Genomic DNA, 23426 nt, shown 5'->3' on the forward strand with positions numbered 1-23426 from the left:
AAATATTGAAATTCTTGCTGCGTAGTTTACAAACATGTGGAGTTGCTCCTATCCGCCGGAGAAACCCTGCAAGATGTTTAATAATTAGCTTTGGAAATAGAATTAGTGTTTTAGTCGGTGGGTCTGCTACTTTGTGAGAGAACATTCATTCTTCTTTTGTAAAGTAAGTTACTTGAATTCGCTTGGCCTTTGAATTATATTTTCCTTTTGCTAAGAATATAAGACCGTCTACTACTCCACCTTTTGAGGTGACCCGTAAACTTTTAAATCTGTTAATATTTTTGTTTTCAGATTTGTTTGTTAAAGTGTAAGCTTTGTGCAGGGTACTGGTGTAATTATTTGTGTTTGCCAAGAAAACAAATCGACGAACACGTCATATCTTTGATATGTGTTTTGTTTATTTGAATCCGTTTCTCAAAACAAATTGTCGAATGTTTGTTTGTTGTATGAAACCACAATAGAGTGACATTACACATACCCATTTGTTAACGTTGTTGGTAAAATGACACTCTGTCCATACATTATACTTTATTTCTCGTATGATCTCTTTGAACTGACTCAGGTAATTTTGAGCTTCATTGCCAAAAATGAGTACTGTTTCAATGACGTGCCTCTTAATGACACCAAACAATCATTCAGTTTAATTGTTGGCACCGATATGTTGAAGTTATTTTGTGCCTTGACAGATCCTGATATCTACAGTCTTCCTCTCACAATCAGCTGGCCTGCGACTAAGAGGCATATATTTTAGGTGTCTTTTTATTTTATTAAGCGTATGTACCAGAGATGGCCGCAAGATGGCAGCACACGCTTAAAAAGAAATTTGTGATGTGTGTAGGTCCCCAAACCTGGCAGAAAGCTCACCACATGTTACAAAAATAATCCTATTCGGCATTTATTATTTGTGATATTAATGCTTATTAGCATAGATTTCTAAATTTAAAAATAAAGGCATCTCATTAATATGCCTCATATTGAACCTCTCTATTCAAAGCAAATAAGAACAGACTGAATTTAGTGAAGAAAACATAACATTGTAACAGGCTTACATTGCTTTGCAACATTGAGCCCTGGGCCAGTTTTCCTTTGTGGACAACTAAATTTGGTTATACAGCTTGGATGTGAAAAATAAGTCTAAATAAAAGCAATGTGGAATGAATTCAGACGGTGACTAGGTGTGCTCGAGGGGGCTTGAACCAGGTGTGAGACAAAACATTGTTTGTTAGGCATACTAGTCAGTAAAACTAATACAAGATGAGACATATGTTTGCCTATAATTAAATAAGGAGTGCACAGACACACTTCACTAAAGCAACAAAGTTACAGTTTGCCATCCCAAGGGTTAAATTAGACTCACACCCTAAAACCAAACAAGGATTTTTTTTTTACCATTCTTTATAAGCAAATCAAGCCTGCCTTTCATCTCCCCAATGTGAGCATTGTCTTATACAGCTGAACAATTACAGCAGTGCATTATCCAACTCGCTGGCTGTAATTCAATTAACTTCCTCCCCCTGGCTTCATCCACCCGGATAATACACACATTAATTAACAGCAGAATCCAATATCGGCTGTTCTGTGCCTCCACTTATTTTCATTTCTCATAAAAAGGTCATAGCAGCCACTTCCAGCTGAAGACAACTGGTCTAAGTGCATCATAAAGGATTACACTTGTATATCACCAGAGCTCAGGATGTGTGTGTGTGACTGAAAGGAGAGGTAAGCCTGTTGGGAGTCAGAGACTGAGGCCTGGGAGAAGAGAAGTGCTGACGCAGCCGTGATGTACATCCATCAGAGTTGTCATTTTGCCAAACTCATAAGGCAAAGTCCCTATGGAGTGGAATTTTAGCAAAAGCATTTCAGGCACACAGAGCAATCTCTTTGGTCTCATTTCTCTGTAGGCAGAACAGTCTTGGAGCTTAATCTCAATGGAGAGAGCGTGATTTCTTTCCTCAACTTCCCCCTCAGTGTAAATACATTACAGTAAACAGTGGCAGGGCATGAAGTGATGCAGAAGCCATTGTGAAGACCGCTTACTTATACCTCATGACTCATAACAAGTATACATACATTTGTAGCAGGTAAGTGAATTATCTACAATATTTGAATAAATTTGAATAGAATTACACTTTTGCAGTTTGCAGTTGCCTTTAATACCGCCCTCTGGTGGCCTGTGTCTCACAGCGCCCTGAGGAGCTCTCGCACCCTTTAGTTCTTCAGTACCAAGGACTACAGCAGCTCCCTGCTGTGATGGTGACCTGCCACCTCCTTGGGCTCTAACACAAGAACCTCAAACAAACTGGCAACGATTTGGGTAGTTGGAGGGCAAGAAAGACAATCGGCAGGAAAATGTCAAATCAGGGCTGTAGGAGAAAGCAGTATGTATATAAAAATAATGTAGAATAGAACCTGATCAGTGAATTGGCCAGGCTGATTTTAGTTCTCCACAGAAATATTGGTAATGTCAACATCGGTGATGCATGGAAAGGCCAAAGATGTGTTTTGAAACAGTGTCATTCTGTATCAGTAACGAGTTTATTTTTCAACTTCAAAATGTCCTGCTCCGTACGTTTTTTAGTTAAACTAGTGTAGAGGAATCTTATCAAAATTATTAATGGCCTGTATATCATTATGGGAGTTTTGTCAATATCAGTACCAGTATTTATCAGTCAGGCTGTTATGCAGATTCATATGTGCATTATGCAGTGTAGAAAAACTGATAAATTGTGCAGGTGCAAACAAATGTGGAAAAAAAATATTGGTATATGTAACAATAATTTTACTTAAATAACTAAACCAAATACTAGAATTCTAATTTATTCGTTGCTTGTGCTTCAATGAGTTGACTGGCTTTGATGGCCATATTGTAAGATGAACAATGAATTATTTTGCTGAATGCTAAAATGCAGTTTAGGCTTTCAACCACTAAGCATCAACCAATAATAAAACTTCAGCTCTGCCTCTAGTCATTTCATGAATATTAAGAAAAACACAAATTTGCATGAGTGCATGTTTCAAGTATATTTGTAACCATCGTAACCATCATAGAATATTTGATTGATTTGACTTTCCCTTTAAAACTTCACTGCGAGTTGAGTTTTTCTATTAGTTACGGTAAATCTTACAGCAAAAGAAACGCTGCCGTCCCTGACACAATTCAAGTTAATTAGTTATACATGAATAACCTGCACAGATGTACACAGAGACACCAAGCTCCTGAGGTGTTTCTTATTAAAAATGTTTTGTGTTTGTGTGTTACACTTTACTGAATACTATACTGTATCTATAGTAAGTTCAATCCTGTAAGCAGGGTCATATCTCTGAGGTGGCCAAGGGGGCCCTTGCCCCCCCATGATGGTTAATTGTCCATCCCAGGTAACAGTATTATCAAAAGTGGATTTTCCCTCACATGTAGATCAGAAGAAGAATGTGTCACCTTGGATGTCCTATTAAAACCTGTTTCACATGCATGTTTCCTCCTACAATCAAACAGAAGAGCAGAGAGCAAAACAGAACAATTGTGCAGTGTGTGGGTTGGGTGGGGTGGGCTGGGGTTAGGGCGGTCTCGTTCATCCCCATTCAACGCGCCAACCTAATTACCAGAGGAGAGGGAAACAGTAATTAGCAGCGAGTCTCACCTCGTTAATCACAAAGGGCTCCTTCGCTCTATTTATATCTGATTAATGGCTTGCTTAAGCATGGCGAGATATTTATGTTTCTCTTAATTGTCTGCAGCTTGTATCCGCTCTTCTCGCTGCGGCTTGCTTGCACCCCCGACCGACACAGACAATGATACACACAGACGAACCTCCACTACACCCACATCATCTCATTATAAGCTACTACTTACTGTTTTGCTCAGTCAAAGCTGTTAAAAGAGTGTCATTTGTCTCATACCTGATTTGTTTCTTAGTCATAATTAGCCTATTAGCCTGTATCCCTTGTCTACCATTTCACCACTGCGGGAGTGAGAACCTTTTTTTTCTTAACCTTGCTTTTCTTGTTTTGGCTTTGATGACTCTTGGTGAATTTAACTGCACTTAAGCGGAGGGAGAGACACAACAGAATGTGAATATTTTATAATGAAGGTGTAAGATGGGTTATTGTATTTGTGCTGGTGTTGCCTTTCTGAACCTTTCAGAACATGTCCTGCTTTTTGCAATGCAAAATATGAAGGCCTTATTATTTGCTAAGCCTTGGTGGAAATGAAATTAAAAAAACAAAACAAAAATTAGTTTTGGTGATGCTTCATATCAATAAGAAAAGCAAAATGTGTGTCACTTCAGGTTGCCATCTTTGAAGGAATGAAGTCACAGGAAGAAATTGGATACCATCGTCTGCACTGGACTGGATATTTATGGTTCTGGCAGGAGAGAGGAATCTTTGAAGATGCTGGAAACGTCTTCAGAAGAGCGGTAAGTTGTGAGAAAATACCTGCCAGTTTTTCATATTTTGGCTTCAATTTGTTTTGGAGAAAAACAGGGACTTATGTTTGACTTGAAAATAGGTATTTTTGACCAAAAGTCCGAGCAGTAACTCAAACTATCGCATGACGCATGCAAGCACAATAACTCTCTTCTGATTGTGTGAGTTAGTAAGAAACTTTATTGCAGATGTTGTGTAAAATTGTCTTTGGCTTCATCATAAGGCTTTAAAAAGAATATAGAATAATTGACAAGACAGGACAGTGTTGAGAACAACCAACAGGGACATTACATCGATAAACAGTGTGATTCAAAATGCATAAATACAAATGTAAAAATAAGTGAGAGGAGGGCTACATTTTTATGAAATCTATTGAGCCTTGGACAGGTCATGAAGGTTGACAAAAATGTGCTTTTGCCAGAAAATGTACTTTGCAAGATCTCACAAAGCTTTCATTTCATGCCATTTTTCATTTCTCAATGTACTTCTGGGTCAGTCCACCACGGTGGCACCAATGAGGCATATGAAGAGAATAGTTAGCATGAGGGGACACTCTCATCCCAAAGATGATTCTGACTTGTTGGATGTTAATGCTAAATGCCAAAAACATTGTGGATCTTGAAAAAAAAGATTTGTGCAGTGTAAGGGTTGGGAAGCCGTCGCTTAGAATGTGGAAAGCTGTTCTCGGTCATGGAACAGTGAGCTACAAAGTAAAACAGTGTGTTTGCAGATGCTGGTTTTTAAAAGTGGGTGTTGCAAATTGATGCAGATGATAGTATACCTAACCTCCTCAGCAGAGACTTTTTGGGGCTGTATGAACTATGGCCAAAAGGCCAATGAACTACATTTGGACCCTTCCTCCTCTCCTTTGGTGGTTACACAGATAAAGTTCCTGAAAAAGTTCTTGTTTCTCTGAGAATGCTGTGAAAACAGCCTAAAATAGATGAAGTGATTCCATGAGAGGACAGACATTTTTTTTATTAGTCACAGCAACATAGTAACCAGATGTCAGACATCTTTATCTCTAACTTAACATGACGTGATTATGGCAATTTTGTACTTCCTTTGTGACTTGTATCTCCTGATCCTACAAGTGTTGGAGTTCTATAACACACAGCAGAGGACCAACAAAGAAAAGGAAATACAGGGTGCTGTGATAAGTCATGATTGACACTAGCTCTACTGCACCCACAGATGATGTGTTCCTCTACTGTAATTCCTTTACTGTCTCTAAACAGCAGGTATGCTGTTCCCCTCTGACAAAATTACCGAAAGTCATGTTACTGTCCTTGTACTTCTGTGGCATCCTACTACGACTGTGCTTTGCTCCATGCACCATTGATGCACCCAGCTAAGCTCCTCAGTGTTACCCACCTGCTCACATGTCTTTGAAGGTTAGGAAGAAGCAGAAAAGGCAGAGACTGGGATTTAAGCCATGAGCTGAGTTGATTTTAACCACTGAGCTTGTGCCTTGTGGGAATCAAAACCTTGCTCCTAACCGCAACCTCTGGAAGCTTGAATTCTCTGCTTACATAATGTAGCGCGACGTTTTATGAACCAAATTATTTCTTCATCTCTACAGTAATGTTGCCTTTGCTTCCAACCATAGTGCTTTTTTATCCTTAGGTAGTGTTTTTAGTGTTGTTGTTTTTTTTATCATTTTGATAATCACCTCAGGGTCTTTAAACAGAGAGTTAAGCCACTCAGATAACCCAGCTGGCTAGTGGGAAGTGGGAAGGACTGCGGTTCACCATCATCACTTGCAAATAGCTGGACACACATGGTTCAAAACCAACGGTGTTCATCAGTCTCTTTAACTTTTGGCAGCTCTTCCAAGCACTGAGCGTAAAACAACAGCCATAATATTGCAATGTTGGCTAAAGCTAAGCTCTGAAAGTCAGGCTAACATTGGCGCTACACTGAGCGACTTGCTAACTTTGCTACCTATTATCCAAGAAACGCAAAATAACATTTAGAAGAAGTAAACGGAAGAGCAGTTCACAAATGCACATTGTACAAACTGATAGAGAGCAAATGATCTAGCATCACTAGTGCTCAGAGAGACACACATGGAAACAAGCCCAGAAACATCTGTTAATAAACCAGGCTCTGATGGGAGCATTGTGTATTTTTTCCTCCGTTTCTCCCTTCCTCCTTGCTGCTGTCTATCCAGCATTCCAGCACAGCTTTGCCGAGCTCAGTCACTCGTTGTGATGGGAAGGGAGGCATAGTGGGAGAGGATCAAAGAGCTAAACGAGGGGCTAAAGATACTGAAGCAGATTAGCGGCACTTCCCACAATGCCAACAGCTGCTCATAACCGCACTGGGCCTAAAGGTAGCTGCTGTCTGCTGCCCATAATACAATAGGAGAGGGAGGATCAGCGCGCGCACTGAAAAACATGTGTTATCATCACAAAGGGATTGTCAGCTTCAAACGCCTTACATCCCTCTGCCATCCCTCAGGATCAAACAGGCTGTTGGCTGGCAGTTATCACAGAGCTCTCTTCTAGTCTAGTCACATCCCTATTCTCCTCTCTTCACTCTCCTTCCCTCGCTTTTTTTCTCTCCTCTGTTTTCGCCCCCTCTTTCTCTTTTCCTTTCTCTTCCTCAGCGGGGCCTAATCTCAGTCGCCGTTATCCTCGAAGCCATCGTTGTTCATAATGTGCTCCTGACATTGCTGATAGACAAATAATCGAGACAATCGCTTTTGTCTGGAGTTAGTCTTCTCTCTGAGTCTATCTCCATCTCTCTCCTTTTCAAAATTATCAACAACACAGGATCTTATTGTGGGGCTCTTGATATATCTCAAAGCGATACATTGTTTGCTTGAATTCTCTGACAACCTCAGAGCCATACTCAGCATCATAAAGAGAGAAATGTCTGAAAAAGATAGGGGAGCGCTTTGTTCATTATTGTAATGGATGAACTTTCTAACTCAATCCACAGCCCCCTAAACAGGCTGGAGCTGAATGCATTTGCTGATATGAATGTGTCATATTATGAGGCAACAATTACAAGAATTAGATGAGAATTGTACTCGGCAAACAAGTCACAGTAATCACATTCCTTCACACAGGAGATCTTTTCCATCGCAGTGTTTTTGCCTTTTCCCCTGCCAGTAGTGATTTCTCAAGCCACACAAATGAAAAGCACACACATAAAAATGAAGAAAGAGAAACAATAGAAATGTTAATATACTCAAGTCTTTAACTTTTCACAGAACAGGGTGACAGAGGAGCAAATTCCTCAGCACACTTTCAGGTGCATGGTGCAAGATGATGGAGTAAACGTAGCTACTTGCTGAATATTAAAGTTCATCTTTACTTACAGCATTTCTCCTGCACTTTTAACTCATACTGTCATACCTATATGCATATTTTAACCCCTAAGAAGGAGAAGCATGTATAGCAGTTTGGTTTGTCCCTGATTCTGTGGTGAATAAGCATAAAGTCCTATTTGCACCTGAATGCACACAAATACAAACAGTAAACACATGTAGCATATGTGCAGGTATTGGCAGTTATTGTTGTTATTTCTACTATTTCCCCAAGAGAAATCTCTTTGACCTTGAGTGACTTTATGCATATGACTATACTGTGCCAGTGAAATCATTTCGTGTCTGAAATGCTCTTAAAAAGATACAGACGCACAGATACAAACATGTTGATCTTTTTGTCTTGCAATGTAAAGTCCCATTTATTTTTCAGTTTTCATTTTTCCTCCATCATTCCATCAGCATTACATCCTATCTGTGTCCTAGCAAATGATAAAGACTTGATGAGATAACTGAAAGAAGTGGAATTTTATGATGTATATCTTTTAACATGTTGACTTCTTCCATTGATAGTCGTGATCAGTACAAGTAATCGTTGTGCTTTTTAGAAAATAGTAGGAACCTTACATCCAAATGTTGACTCCTAACCTGAAAATAAGGCTATAAATTAACACTTAAAAAAAACAACACTTTCTACTTCACTGGATTCAAAGTTTAAATCTCAAGAAGAAACTCACTCAGCTTAATTGTTCACCTTAATTAAATCCATATTGATCAGGTATAGATTCAGATACAGCGGGTGTAAAATGAGATTTAAAGATATTAAAATATTGTTTGTGCGACATGAGCTGCATCTCCATATCTGGAAGTTGTTCCTAATGTTGTGTACATGACAATTAAAAGGAGACGGGTTGCGTATTTGAGATGTAAATTAATACTTTCTTTTTTTTTTAACTTTGATATGAAATAATAAAAAAGTCTGAAATTAGTGGGTTCTGGCAGAAATGTTGGTTATCTGTTATTTGTGGTACATATGGTGCTGGAATTGGAGGTGATGTTTCATCTGTGGAGCAGCAGAGCAGGGAGAAAAGGAAATAGTTCGGTCCGCTGAGTTGTCTCAGCACTTGGATTTCTCTTCTTGTCCAGTAGATGCCAGCAGTGAACCATTTAAAACACCGCTGCGCCTCTCCCCCTATAATTCGAGGGTACTCTGCATGTAACTGCTCTGGAGTTGGAGATGGTACAGATGGCTGGCCTAAACGCAACACTTATCCAGACATTTCACTGTTCGCAGAATGATATCAAAGTCAACTCAAAATGGAGGCTGTGCCATCAACTTGAAACAAATTCTAACACTTCCAACAAAATTGTATTGTGAGTAAAGTCGCTGTGGATTTGGTCAGCGTTCAGCACAGATGTCCCCCCTGTGTGTGTTTGCGTTAAATAAAAACTAGTGCTCACATCCTCTTAAAAATTCAGCTGTGGATTTCAGGGATAAATGCTCACAATTATAATGTTTTAATCCAGATTGGATTCAGACACATTTATTTATTTTAGAGCGTGAGAGTTTAAATCGTGCATCAAAGGGGAAAAAAAAAAAACAAAACAGTGCCAGAACAAAAACAAATGCCCTAAATTATGTGAAATATGGGAGAATAACTGAGACAGCAACATCTAGTTGATTTAGTATTTTTGGCGTTGAAGAAATGGATTATTAACTAACTTTGTACATAAATCTAATACAGTTCCTGTCAAAAATAAAATAGTTCTTCCTCTCTACTAATTTTTCCGCCCTTTGTCATCTTGACATGGGCTGCAGTCACACGAGCTCAAATTGAAGTTGTCAAATTTCCCACATGGGCTCGCAGACCTGCTGTCATTTTAATGTTACAGTGCAAATGTCACATCGCATTAATACATGTGAATTAAAGACTACAGATTTATCCCTCAAGATTCTGTCCCTTTGCATCCTAAAAGTGTGAGTGGAAAAAATACATCTTTGGAAAATGTGATATTTGATTCATATACTAGTTACCAAGGATACCTTTATTTTTTTCCCCTCTTACGGCCTGAATGCCCGCTTTCTCAGTGTCTTTCTCTGCGCTGCTTTTTATTCTGATCCATTAGTCCCCCACCCCCCGTTTCTCGTCGCATGTACAAATTTTGGGATTAAATAGCTGTGAAAACACTCAGGTACCTGCTGCTCGCTCACATCCAATTTTTCACAAAACATGTTTGTAGCTAGTTCCAGAAGTAAAACTTACTCTGAATATGTGTTTTTGTGTATAAGGTCATCTGTGTGAGTGTGTGTGTGACCACTGTTTGAGCTCCAACAATAGGATATCTGTGCCTATTTCTGGAGGGCGGGGCCCCAGAGACCTGGCCTCCCCGTGTGATTGGCTGGCTCAATGCTTTGAGAAGTTTACTTTGGAGGGTGCTCTATGCTGGATTTTTTCGCTTCCAATTAAATGTGGAATGCAGCGCTCTTGAAGGCCATTTGAAGTGTGTTGTGTTTTCATGCGTGTGCGCGGGTGTATGTGTGCGTTTGTTTGTCTCCGTACCCTCCTCTTTCATTTTCACACACAGAGGTCTTTGAGCAAAAACGAGACAACCTCCTGAGCAGGTAAGATGGGACCTGAAACCCGCTCAGTTATTTTTCCACGTTTCGTCCTCCATGTCAGTTGGATTCCATCTGCATTTGCCATCGTGACCTTAAGAGGAAACGAGGAGGCTACGAACACAACAGCAAATTATTTCTTGCAATGTCAAAATCTCTCCTCATCCGGAGAGGAATAACACTTTCTGCAAATGTGCGTGTTCCCTGTGAGTCATTAAAGACTTCTGGCTCCTTGTTTACTGTTTGTCAGAGGTGTCTTTTGTCTGGATGTGATTAGTGCCAGCCTTTTCCTCTTCCTTGCATGCGCAGGAGAAGATGCGGCCTGCTTTCAAAAAGCCCGTTTGGACAGAAGACTATTGTCGTGGGTGGCGAGCGAAAGAAAAAGATGTCACCGATTGCTCGAACGTTCAGTTTTTCAAGAGAACTTGTGCACTGTGCAAAGACAGAAAAACACAAAAACACAAATATTAGCACCCGGACTCAAATGTGAAAAGGGAGGTGAAAATAAAAGAATTTGAACTTAATGAACATGCATTAGTGGCATAGAAGTGCTTTCATCAGACTCCTTTTCAAACGTGTTTTCACATCCCCTCAGATTCAACATCACAGCACCAGTGAATCTGACAGAGAGGAGAGAAAGTCTTTATTTAGCCTCAAATGGGTCTCATCTGAAATAATGAATATGTCCTTGAGAAAAACAAAGAGCCCCACAAAACGGGCTACTCTTCTACAGAGGCAACGGAGATGGCAGATAATTGTTTTCAAGTCTGGCACTGCTCTGTAAATGAGTTTGTTCTGTTCTGCGGGCGTCTAACTGTGTCTTTCCTTCCTTTCATTTCTCTCTCATTTTCACACACACACACACACACACACACACACACACACACACACACACACACACACAGACACACACACACACACTTTTTGATTTTCTTTTCTTTGCCTTTGTTTTCTTGTTATCTGGCCTCCATATTTACCCTCTCCTTGGCTCTCTCAAAGCCCTCTCTTTCACTTTCTCTCTTAATCTCTCAGTTCTACATTCTTTGGCGCGGCGGACTTTTTACATTTTTGCTTTACTCGTTGTTCCCTTTCTTTGTTTTGTTTGTTCACTGGCTGCTAACAACAGAATAAGTCTCTATTTAGCCGTGCGTTGTTCACAGCAAATCGTTTACCTTGACTTCAACAGCCTCATCTTGCTTTATTCTCCCCTAACTGCTATTAGTTCTCCACAACAATTGAAGATTCCCACAAAACACTGGCGAGTTGTGCTCTGAGTCATTGTGGACGTCCAAGTTTTCTTCTGACTGATGTAGCTGTTAAAATTATTTATGCCCAGGGAATGAAATGATGGTGATGAGCAAGGAGCTTCCTATGGGCAACAGCAAGTTGTTAAACAGTTACAAAATGGCTGCCTTGGCAGTTACAGGAGTACACAAAGTGTACTGCAGCAACATAAATGCAACATAAACCAGCTTTTATGTAGGTAAGAGATTAACGGATAACTTCATTTTTCTCCATCACTTAAGGTTTCTCTGTGAAAGAAATCTCCCCATACAGGCCAACTGCTGTGATGCAATGGCTTCTGTTACGCTGTCTCTGTTTAAATGATCCATCAGTTCTTCAGATCACAATAACTGCAGATGCACAATAAGTTTTGTGGTTAAACTTATTGTGCATCTGCAGTTATTGTTAGATCACCAGAATCCGAATAGTAAAACTCCAAGCTTGAGAGCCAAAGTATGCTGACAACAGGTGAGGCATTTTGACCAAGTGTGTGAATAATAGAGACACAAAAATGGAGTCAGATTCAGATGAGAGTGAAGTAGCTGTGCAAGTTGTTGTAAGTCCACATACAGAAATAACAACTCTTAAATCTACAATTTTTTTTCTCCTGTAGTGACCAGTACCAAACCTGTGTCAAGTTCAGACCGAACAGGAAGCTTTGGATTTATCGCAACTGCACTATGCTAAGCCAAACAAATGGAGTCGCAAATGGACACGAACATAGTAGTGTGACTTGTAAATGTATAAACTTGAACAAATATTTGGACAAATGTGTGGTATAACTTTACTTTCATGAACATACATAAACCAAAAGTTTTGAGATCAGCTCAAACACAGGTGCAATAACAACTAGTATGTTTGGAGCTAGCATCAATCAACAGTCACTGGCTGTTTGTGGTCTTTGAATATGAACAAACAGGTTTGTAGGAATAAGTCAGAAATTTGCTTCACACTCAGTTTGAATGAACCTTTATGGAGGCAAAATCTTTGAAAGCTCTCCTCACTGTGGCCTGAGCTACATTAAGCATCACTGCCTGTGATATTTCATGTCAAAAAGTCTGTACTATCCCCTCAGTTTCAGCATAGCAGCACTGTAGAGAAAGAGAATGATCTGTACCTTCTTCCTTCTTTCCTTCCTTTTCTCCTTTCCTTCTTTTTCTTTAGGGTTTTCTATTCCCAGGGTTCCACTCTGGGGAGCCTGCAGTCCCTTGAGAGCCTCACTAAGCCCTCTCTGACTTGGTAATAATGGCTTTCCAACGTTGCCTATTTAGACTGCAAGTTTCCATTAAATCTCACTGTGTCATTACAGTTCATATTCTTAATTATGCAGCAAATGTCCCCAAGGGAATATCATGGAGGCCACTACTCCACAATCTGTCCATATGGCACTTAATTAAAAGTTTTCTTAAGAATAAATTGCATTCAATTCAATTAAAACTGTAATGTCATACCAAAATAATGGGCAAAGCCTCCTACAACGTGCAGCTCAGAACACACACAAAAAATCTTTTCTGTTTTTTTTTTTTTTTTTTGCAATGTTTGCAATGGAAAAAGTGCATATCTCCCTTCCAAAAAAGCCCCCTAGTAGAAAATATGCAAAAAGCAAATATCACCAAAGCCTCCTACATGCCACCGAGCCCCAGGCAACAACCGCGCTTGAACACTCGAGCTATTTCTAGATTCCACTCTTGGAATTCACACCATGACAAATGAACCATTGGAGTTTGGAATTCCTATTTATCTGCTGTGCACAGAGGCACTTGATTTGGGTGTGAAGAATAAAGGAATTATACGGACAAAACACCAGACGACTTAAAGGATAAATGATAAAAAATAAATAAATAGATTGTGTGTGTGTTTTTTTTCCTCCGGAGCCAGAGTTGTTTGTTCATCTGATTGAGGGCGTTTAGGTGGGCGTGTCCTTATCATCTGGATGCTCTGATCTCACCAAAGCAAGACAATTTCAAATAAGCAGCATCTGATATTAAACATCCCCTGCCAGGATTATTTCCAAGAAAAGGCATTCCTTTTGAACAATAAATGTATTTTTATTTCTTTTTTTTTTCCACCCTACGTGATGCCACAGTGAGTTCAGACCTGTGATGAGCCCTGACATGCACACAAACCTCGAATAATCAGTTTTCCCTCAACTAGCAACTTTTTAACCTTCTGCCTGCGGCTCCGACGAGCATTGATTGGTAGATTGGGAGACAGGGAAAAGAAAAGTCCATTTGGTAAAGTAGGCTGCTGTTCCCTGCGCCCCATCTGTTGGGTGTGAGATGCTGACTTCATGTGTTGACGACGCGGTGGTGGCTAGGGAACCAGGGATGAGCTGATTTCCCTCTTTCGCTGGTTGAGCAGTGAAGGGCCCTAAAGCGTAAACAAAGTGTTTTTCTTGTTCTAAACACAGAGTCTTGGCTCAGCTCTGGCTTGGACTTGGCTGCCACGTGGGTGTGTGTGCACTTGTGTGTGTGTGTGAGAGAGAGAGAGACTCTGTTGCTCATTCAACCTCACTCTAATGGCCTGTTTGGTGCCTTCAACACAAACACCCCCTGACCAGCAGCCTACAGGTGATTAGCACACACATACACACATAAAACTTCCACACCTAACCATGGACAGTCACACCCACACATATATCCCTCAGCCCCCTCGCAGACACACACACACACACACACACACACACACACACACACACACACACACACCATGCTGCATCTGAGTAAGCGTACCACTGAATGTCAACACATTGAAAGCTACCCCTGAATGGAAACATGCTTAAAAAGATTGGAAGGTTGAGGGTCAGATCGTTTTGTTCCAATCACTACATGCTGGAATTTTTCATTTGCTGCCTACACACTAATACTCTGACTCACAGGAAAAAAACACTGGGTTTCAAATCAATCACACAGTCACATCTCTCCACAGTTTAGGTACATGAAAAACATGTCTTCCTATCATTGCGACCATTCACTCCGATACTACAAGCAGTACTATTACAGCCGTCGCCATGGTGGCACATGATAGTTTGTCTGAGATGTGTGGCCTCAACCTGCCGTCTGCCCTCTGGAAATGTGGGGTTTCAAAGAGATATCTGGGCAAAGCATTTATTTCAAATGACCGCAAATATTTCAACTGCTAGAGGTATAATTGATTTAACTTGCTGACCAGTGCGCCTCAAATGGGCTGCAGATGAAAGGAAAACCAGAGGGAGGCTGTAAGAGTTTGCATGAGAGACAGAAGAGAAAAAGAAAGAGCATAAATGAATTTGTCCTTTTCCCTGCACAGCAGCCACCATATACAGTAACTCACAATGTGGGCTTTAGTGAAAACATTTGCTGTCAACAGCCAGTTTCACTGTTCTAAGCCAGTCTAACAGATGTGCACTCAACCAAAGACTTATGCAGCTGCTACTGCTGCTGCTCCTGTGTGTTTTCTCGTGTGTGTGTGTGCGTGTGCCTGCTTATATATGTGTATACGGCTATGTTTACCCACAGTTCAGCAGGGTTTATGGGCATGAGAGTATGTGCGCCTTCATAACTTTAAAAAAGCACCATAAATAAACCTAAAACCCCAAATCTGTTCTAGTTAGATTTGATGTTGATTGCTCTACCATATGAACACATTCTTGGCTATTGTCCTGGTCCCCTGGGCTGACTCCGGCTCAGTTTTGGACTATGCTGGGCTGGCCTCCGGATCCTCTTTGCCCTGGGAGAAGCATTCAAGGGACCAGGGGGCATCCTGCGGCCCAGTTTAGCCTCTCATTCTGGTTCAGGGCACCTGGGTGGCTGCCCTAACCTCTCCCTGGAGGCCGGGACTGATCTGGGCTCCACTGCCGCCTGTTTGTTTCACCAGCATCCTAAAAGGTAAACAAGCTTACAAAGACCCTTTTAGCCCTTTCCCCAGAAATGTTTTTTATTTAGATGATGAGAGATTTAATTTGATAGCTGTCAGTGTCATTTTCTTCCAAGTCAGCCTCACGCTTAAAACAAATTGCCAGCAAAAATTTAAGAAGATGGACAGAAAATTAATTAACTGATAATTCTGATAGTTCTGATAATTTTTTAATCTTACTCATTTTAAGCAAAAATTCAGCTTCTCTAATGTGAGAATTTGCAGCTTGTCATGGTCATGAGAAAAAACTAAAAAACTGAATATCTTTTGGATTTGGACCGTTGGTCACTTAAAACAAGACATTAAACAATGCCACAATCATTATTTTAATTAATCAAGAAAATAATCAGCAGATTACTAGATAGTGAAAAATATTGTTAGTTGCAGCCCTAAATGTAAGTCTTTTGCTCTCATATCTCCACAGTGAAAAATATTTTCAAACAGGAAAGACAGGCACTGTAACTCAAAAAGATGAAGAAGAGAAAAGGTTTAATTAAAAGTCTACTTTTAAGTGTTGGCCCTGTTGGCAAATATCAAGAACACAGGCATCAAAATCAACCCATCTGTTGCTGTTAAATCATTCACTCAGCTGCTATTGATCATAACATTATCAAAAGTGTGGGATAAGAAGAAATCACAGCAGCCTTATAGCTAAATTGCCACCTATTTTAAATTCATAGCCAAGTGTGGGGAGGTTTGAGTGTTAGTTTGTTCAAACTTGTACAAAGTTTGATGTTACAGAAAGTGTAACTGTCTCAGGGAACACTTTTTCCTGTCTTCAGAGGAGAGTCTGGAGCACTTTATTAAGCTAAATGACCTGCCAGTGGGTGGATATATGATTTCTCACATAAAATATGACCCAAAAATCAAAGCTTGATTAGTCAGATTGGTGAACCTGTGCTTCAAACATTTCATGAAATTTTATGACATATGACGTATTTATAAGTGACATTGTGAAAAATTGGTGAGGATGATGACCCAAAGTTTTTAAAAAAAATGTGAAAACCATCCAAATAGACAAACCCAACTATTGATGTCTGTGCGTGTCTTTTGCTCCTATGAGTCATGTCCATAGGCGTCATGTTATCACCAGGCAGCCGCTTCAGTAAATGTGCTCTCATCAACTCTGTAGAAATGTGCCACTGTGCTCTGTTGCACTGAATGCACAGAAAAAGACACACACAGACAAACATACACAACGCCCTCATGTGTGCGTACATATGCATGACTGACACACACACACACACACATCGCTCTTTCTTCTTGTCTCATTGGCAGGCTCATATCCCATCTGCTCTCCAGGGGGGCGGACAGAGAGATAGTTGTCATTGTGGAACATCTCTCCACAGACACACACACCCCCCTCGATACCAAACTCACCAATACACACTCGCACAAACGCACCCTGTGAACCCCCCCCCCCAAATACATTCACTTTCAAGCATCTGAAGTCCGGCTGCATTCTTCTCTGCTAATTGACTGTCATTACGGCTGGAGAGATTAACTTCAGCCCAATCCCTGCAAGATAAAGACTACAGACATGGGGGCCAAACTGGGCTGGGATGAGGGTTTGGTGGCAGTGGTGGAAGTGGGCGGAGGGGGCTAATACCACCACATCTCCTATTTGTTATTGATATTTACAGGCTGTCTTGTCCCTCCCCGCTTGCCACTGCCCCTCCTCTGCTCGTCACCCATAAGGATTAGCGTTAATGGCAGGCTTATGGAGTAAGCTAGCCCCTGTCAAACCCATGTCCCCTCTTTGCCATCTCCCAGATTAGCTGACGCTTTGTGATGGGTTCTCTCTGCAAGACACAAGCCTCTGAGTCTAAGAAAAAGGAGGGAACTTTGTCTAAACTTCTCATAAAGTGGTGAAAAAGGAGCTTGTGGCAATGCTTTTTTTGTGTGCGATGAGGGTGCATGCTGGGGGATATTAACTTTTGGTCGTAGCACATTTGATTTTTTTTTTTTATTCAAAATGATTGAGTGCTAAGGCTTAAAACAAATGACAGTACTTTTATTTTTCAAAAAAGATGATGCTGAGTAGATCCTCTGGATTTAACAGCTGCTGAATGATGAACTGAGACAGATGTAGAGTGGTAAACCTCCTGCACTGTACTTGGTGTAGATGTGAGCTAAATAACAGTTTCTATGTTCCATGTAATGCTGCTATATTTTGTTATATTATGTTTTTCTAGTCAACTACAGGGTTTGCATTTAGCAATACATCAAGTTATCATCAATGTACAGCAGTATACGATAAACAGAGTAAGTAGGTGACGAGACTGAAGTTTCATATTGAATTAAAAATATTAAAATTAAAAGTATTGTTCAAAAATGTATTGAAAATGAAGTACTGACATGAAATAATGTAAAAGACTGTGTCTAGAATGTAATGCTAATCTACAATGTACAGATATTTATATGCAGCAATTAATATATAAAATACCCAAAGAAAAGCTTCAAACTGAACTCAGTATGGACATGATTATTTCCAGCAGCGACATTTCTAGAAGGTGAAAGTTGTGTTTCTCTTCTCTCATTCTTGCATATACCTACCAGCATATTTTATTACTGTTTTCATTTTTTTACAAATGGGTTTTAAGTATTTAAGGTTGGTATACAGGTTTACCCAAACAACACACTGACAAGGCGTGCCTGTCCGTTGGACATGTAGTGTTATTTAGTAAGCGTTCTTTAAATAGTTTTGTAGTGAACAAGATGAAACAAACTTTACTTTCCTGCACTTTCTCTCTAATGTCTAAAAGTTTCTCCTTCTTCTCTCCTTCCCTTCATCCCATTCTCTTAACTCACTCCTTTTCACTTTTTTCACCCTCTACTTTTCTTTGCTTCTCCACCACTCCTTTCTTCCTCTTTTCCCTCCATCTCTCTCCATCCCGGCCTCTCCTCCCTCCATCCTGGCTGTGCCGATGACAGCCGTGCTCTCATGGCATCTGTCTGCTGCTCCCCAGCTTGTCTGTGTGTGATCAGCTCCTCTCCAGCTCTCCTCCACACTTTATCTCCTCGTCTTAGAGCTCCCTTTTTTCACAGACCGCCACTCAGCTGCCTCGCTGCCAACTCACTGTCGCTGTTAACTCACATACCATCTTATGTATTGCCAAAGCAGATTGTGTTTGGAGGGCAAGCAATTAAGGGGGAGGCAAGCGCAAAACTGTAATGTAATTTTGGCTGCGATATTTACAGGGGAGAAAGGAGGAGGAGGGGGGGACAAAAAAGCACAGAGGAGGACTTAAGCGGGTCGGACATTGCGGAGTCAACACCGTTGAGAATAATGATTTTGAGCTGAGATTTAGTGGGACGGAATCTGGCACTTCCCTAATTACGAGAGGCCAAATGTCAAGCCTGCTCGCTGTCAGCTTGGTGGCGGGCGGTGCTGCCTTCTCTCGTTCTCAGTCCCTCCCTCTGTTTCTTTCTCTCTCTCCCTTTCTCTGCAAGTTTCTGCATGTTTTCTGAATCTCATTAAAAGTCATTAAAAGTATGGTGAGATTTTCACAGCCTCCGCTCCATGGCCCCTGTAGTCCTCTTTCTATCTGTCACAGATCTGAGAAAAAGAGAAACTGAAACAGAGAAGGGGAAAAAGCCTAAAAGCTACTGCAGATTTAAGTTAGAGAGAGACAGACAAGTAAACAAGAAAGAAGAAAAGAAAAACGGAGTAAGACTCGGGGGCAGGGTCTCTAAGTGAATTCGGTGGAAGGCATGGCTGAGCTACCTCTCAGAAAGGTCCAATTTTTAAAGACATGAAGCATTATCACCGCTTTTTAAGAAGAAAGCTCTCTAATAAAATAGTGTGTGAGAATGTGAACAAACACCTTGTAGGAGGGGTGTTTTCCAACAATTTGGCCTATTTGGCGATCAACATCTTTCTGCTTGCCGTTTCTTTTCAATGAAAACCATTCTGCATTTACAGCTCCCATTTTGCAAAGCCAGATACAACAAGGGGTCGACGTCAAGGTCTCACTGCGTCGCTGAGTGGGAGAAACTTCAGAACCTGCTTACAAGCCATTACAAAGACCTGCTGTTTTTCCTCATTTAGGGGTAGGTCGGGTCAGGGTGAGAGGTCTGACCCTTGCACATTTGGTGCATTCTTTAAGGCGTCTCAGCGAGGATGTGTGGCTGCAAAAAGAATGGCGCTTCCATCCCATTCAGGAGAGATACATGGATTGAGGGCTGGGAGGTGAGAACGGGCAATGTAAAGCGATGGTGAGAAATGAAAGAGTGTGTGCATGTGTGTGTATGTGAGCGAGAGAGAAAGGGAAGGAGAGGTGGTACTAATAGCAGTTGGTTTGACATATAGCCTTCCAGCCGCTACACTGTCGGTCGTGCTCCCAATTACTCCAGTTCAATAGACTGACTGAAATCACGTTGGCCCCCTGTGTTTGTGCTCTCCTGCTACAGTATCTCCTTTAGATACACAAACACACTACCACACCTACACACGTAGCAAAAGCTTCCTACCTTCACACAAACACACACACACAAAGCCCACACTGTTGCTGACAGTGTAGCTCACTGAAGGTGCCGTATGTGAACGGTTGTAAAAGTAATTGTGTAGCAGCAAGGTTACTTGGCTCGCAGTATCGAGACTGTACAGATGGCCCGGTGTTGCCGAGGTGGTGGCGGCCGGGATGTGTGTGTGTGTGCGCGAGGGAGATAGAGCACTGTGGAGCCTCGGGCATCAGCGGGGGCCCCCTGTGACTTGGCGGAGCGAACCGAGTGAGGAAGAGGCCTGTGTGGGCGGGGAACCAGCAGAGGTACGAAATGATTTGGAGAGGTGGTGGGGGGGTCATCAGAGGGCAGGTACAGGTTGAGGATGCGGCGGTTGTAGGGTGATGGTGCTTGGTTTGGAGAAAGGTAGATACTGCAGTGGGGTGAGAGGTAAATAAAAAAAAGTTGAGTCACTTATATGCCAAAAATTATAAAACGTGCACTTGTATTAATGGTGGTGACAATATGAGTACAAGTAGAGCTTGAAATAACACAAACACACAAAGAAATTAAAGTACACAGGAGTAGTTTAATTTTGTATCACTCTGAGTGTGTCCTTGTTGGACTTTGTATCATTAACAGAATTGTAAAAACCTCATTTAAAACAACACGTTTCCACTTCCCACCCCTCCACTGCTCCTGACATCATTGTGCATATGTGTAGTTCATGTCATTTGATGGGGAGTTCATCTTTTAAAAATAATGTTGCCTCATATTTCTGTGTGTCATAGAATTTGTGAGCACCACTGCCCACAAGCTTAGAGGACAGTGGTGCTTTTGAGCTGGATCGACAACAGGGAGTGGCACAGTGAAAATCATCTTTGTGTCCTTATGAAATGGTTGCAGAAGCTTGGTGCTAACAGGCTAGCTTTGTCAATCACAACAAAACCCTGAAGTTCTTTCTGTTTTCTGTGTACTTCTTTTTTTTTAAACTCCCCATTTAGACCATTATTTAGTAATCATTTCATTACTGAAGAGGGATAACTTGTTAGCTTGGTTACTAGTAGGACAGTAGTCGGTGCTGCTTTTTTGAGATATTTCTATTACTGATTGCAGAGGAAGGTCAAATAAAAGTAGATAATGAAATGAAAATGAAGAGGTAAAAGTTATTAGTGTGGGGTGTAAGCTCTTTGAGAGGAAAACAGCCTTCACATTGGAGGCAGCGTAGGCAGGAATGGACACACCGAAATCTCAGAGGTGTAATGTTTGATTTTTTTTTTTCCTCCAGCAGTGATTCATTCTGTCTTTCTGGGCTAACCGAATGCATGTATCTGGGGTGAGAGTGGTGGATAATGGGCAAAATAAAAGGGCAATAATAAAAGGGCTGTAATAGCCTGGAGAGACTGAAAAGACACTCATTAATGGTAAAAATCTTTGTCTCACAAGCAGTGCAAAATATATACTTGATGGAGTCTAATAGTCCTTTTAATTCAGGTTAAGCCTGTTTCCTGAAATGGAAGTACAGCTGGATTTTCCATGTTCGATTGTTATTGAGTGCCAGGTGAACCACTTTCTGGTTATGACCCACCAGTTGACTCAGATGTCACATACAAGTTGAATGCAGTTGAAAGTGGATAGCAAAGTGAGGGACACAGACATCATCATTGTGTCTTTCTGCAGTTATGTTTGTCAGACATGTGATTCAACACAAGAACAGAACTATGTAGCCCTGCTGTGGCCATATAGGGAAAATATCAAGGCCACATTGTCCTCAAAGTGCATGGTTATGTCTCATCCCATGTTCTAAAGCACAGCAGATTTCAACTCCTCATGGTTTTTATTTTAGATCAGTTTCAGTTCCAGAAATACCTGTTTCACCAAACAACTTGACTCAGAAAATATAGTTAAAATGAAATAAAATATAATCAAAAAGAAAACCCAAATGTATCATCCAATTAGTCTGGCAGAGATAAGGGCCCTCTGTTTTGGTTGTCTGAGGAGATGCCTGCCATGTTACCCATCCACACCACCGTATGCATATATATATTTATATATATATATATATATATACACACACACACACACACATCCCTCTTCACCCCCCCCCCCCAAAAAAAAAAAAAAAAAACCTCTGAGTGATGGATGATGTGAGAAGTGTTGGAGAGGCGAGAAGTGGGAATGTGCGGGGGAACCCCTACTGGGCACGAAGACACATGCCCACACTCACACACTTACATACATATATACAGTACAAGCACACACACATGTCAGACAGAGCCCTGCAGTCCCACCTTTGACACTAAGCTTCCAGAAGCAGGGAACTCTGGCTCATCCCCGCTAACACAGACTGGCAGGTGAAGCTAAGCGCCCTCTCTTTTCTCCTCCAGTCCTCTCCCTTTTCTGTCTGTCTTCTTCTCTTTCTCCACCTCTGTGTGTGGTTCTTTCTTTCGCTCACTTTCTCTCCTATTTATGTTTCTTATATCCATCTGTTTCTTTCTCTTACCCCCCCTCTCCTTTTCTCTCTCTCCTCTCTCTTCCCCTCGGAGGCTGCAGGCTGGGGTTGAACTCATCTGTCAGGATCAGAAAGGGGCTGGAGTGACGGGAGACTCCTGTTTCAGCAAGATAAACAGCCAGCACAGATCAAAATACTCTCCCTTTAACACACACACACACACACATACATGCACACCTACATGCATGCACAAAGGCACACACAGAGCGAGTGATCCATCTCACACAATAGCGACGTCAGATTGAGGGTGTTAGCGCCTTGTCAGCTTAGAAAAGGTGCAGCATCCAAATTCAGGAGACACCTGGTTATTTACAAAGTTAATCATGGAGAATTCTGCTAAACTTGGCTATAGAGCTCAGGCGTCTTGTGATTGACTGTGACCGAGCGAAGATGGCGATATAGATCTTTAGAAGAGACGAATGTATTTTTTGGACGAAACATAGAGACATCTGTATTCGCTTTGACTGATATGTTGAGAGCAGCTGAATATCTAAAAAACTAACTTCCTTCTCTCCCTTTTTTTTTTCTTAATTGCACACGAGAGCTACTTCAACACTTGCCAAGATGACAACGGTTGCCCAAATGTTCTATTTGATGTTTCAAGCCTCAAGAGCAAGTGGGAGAGAAAGAGTGATACAGAGGGAGAGAAACCGAGGGAAAACAGAAAATAAACGGCAATAAGAGAGAGGGAGAAAGGGGAGACTGAAAGCAAATGAGAATGAGAGGAGTGGAAAAGAACATTAGCTTGAGAGATGCCAAGTTCAGTATCTGCCAGCCTGAGGTGTGTGCAGTCCCGGGTGTCGTAGTGGCAGTGGAGGGGGAGTAGAGGGGAAGGAGGGGTGAGGTAGTGGGTGTCAGGTATGTCTGTCTTTCTATCCCAGCACTCCAACAAGCGCTTTTTGCTGCAGCTGCTGCTTGCCCGGATAACAAATCATTCCCTACAGCGCCTTCTGGTAACCTCGTCATTCCCGCTAATA

At 41.3% G+C, this 23426-nt stretch overlaps 1 long non-coding RNA gene across 1 annotated transcript in view; it reads left to right on the forward strand.

Annotated features, from left to right (window-relative positions):
- The first annotated feature begins 113 nt into the window (after window positions 1–113).
- The window catches only part of LOC124053467, a 254075-nt gene continuing 230762 nt past the window's right edge, over window positions 114–23426 (forward strand). Inside the window, exons 1-2 of the long non-coding RNA XR_006842158.1 lie at window positions 114–163; window positions 4287–4415. This is a non-coding gene — a long non-coding RNA (uncharacterized LOC124053467). The remainder of the gene's footprint in view (window positions 164–4286; window positions 4416–23426) is intronic.

The sequence above is a fragment of the Scatophagus argus genome, chromosome 22 (genome assembly GCF_020382885.2).
Source record: "Scatophagus argus isolate fScaArg1 chromosome 22, fScaArg1.pri, whole genome shotgun sequence".
NCBI lineage: Eukaryota > Metazoa > Chordata > Actinopteri > Scatophagidae > Scatophagus > Scatophagus argus.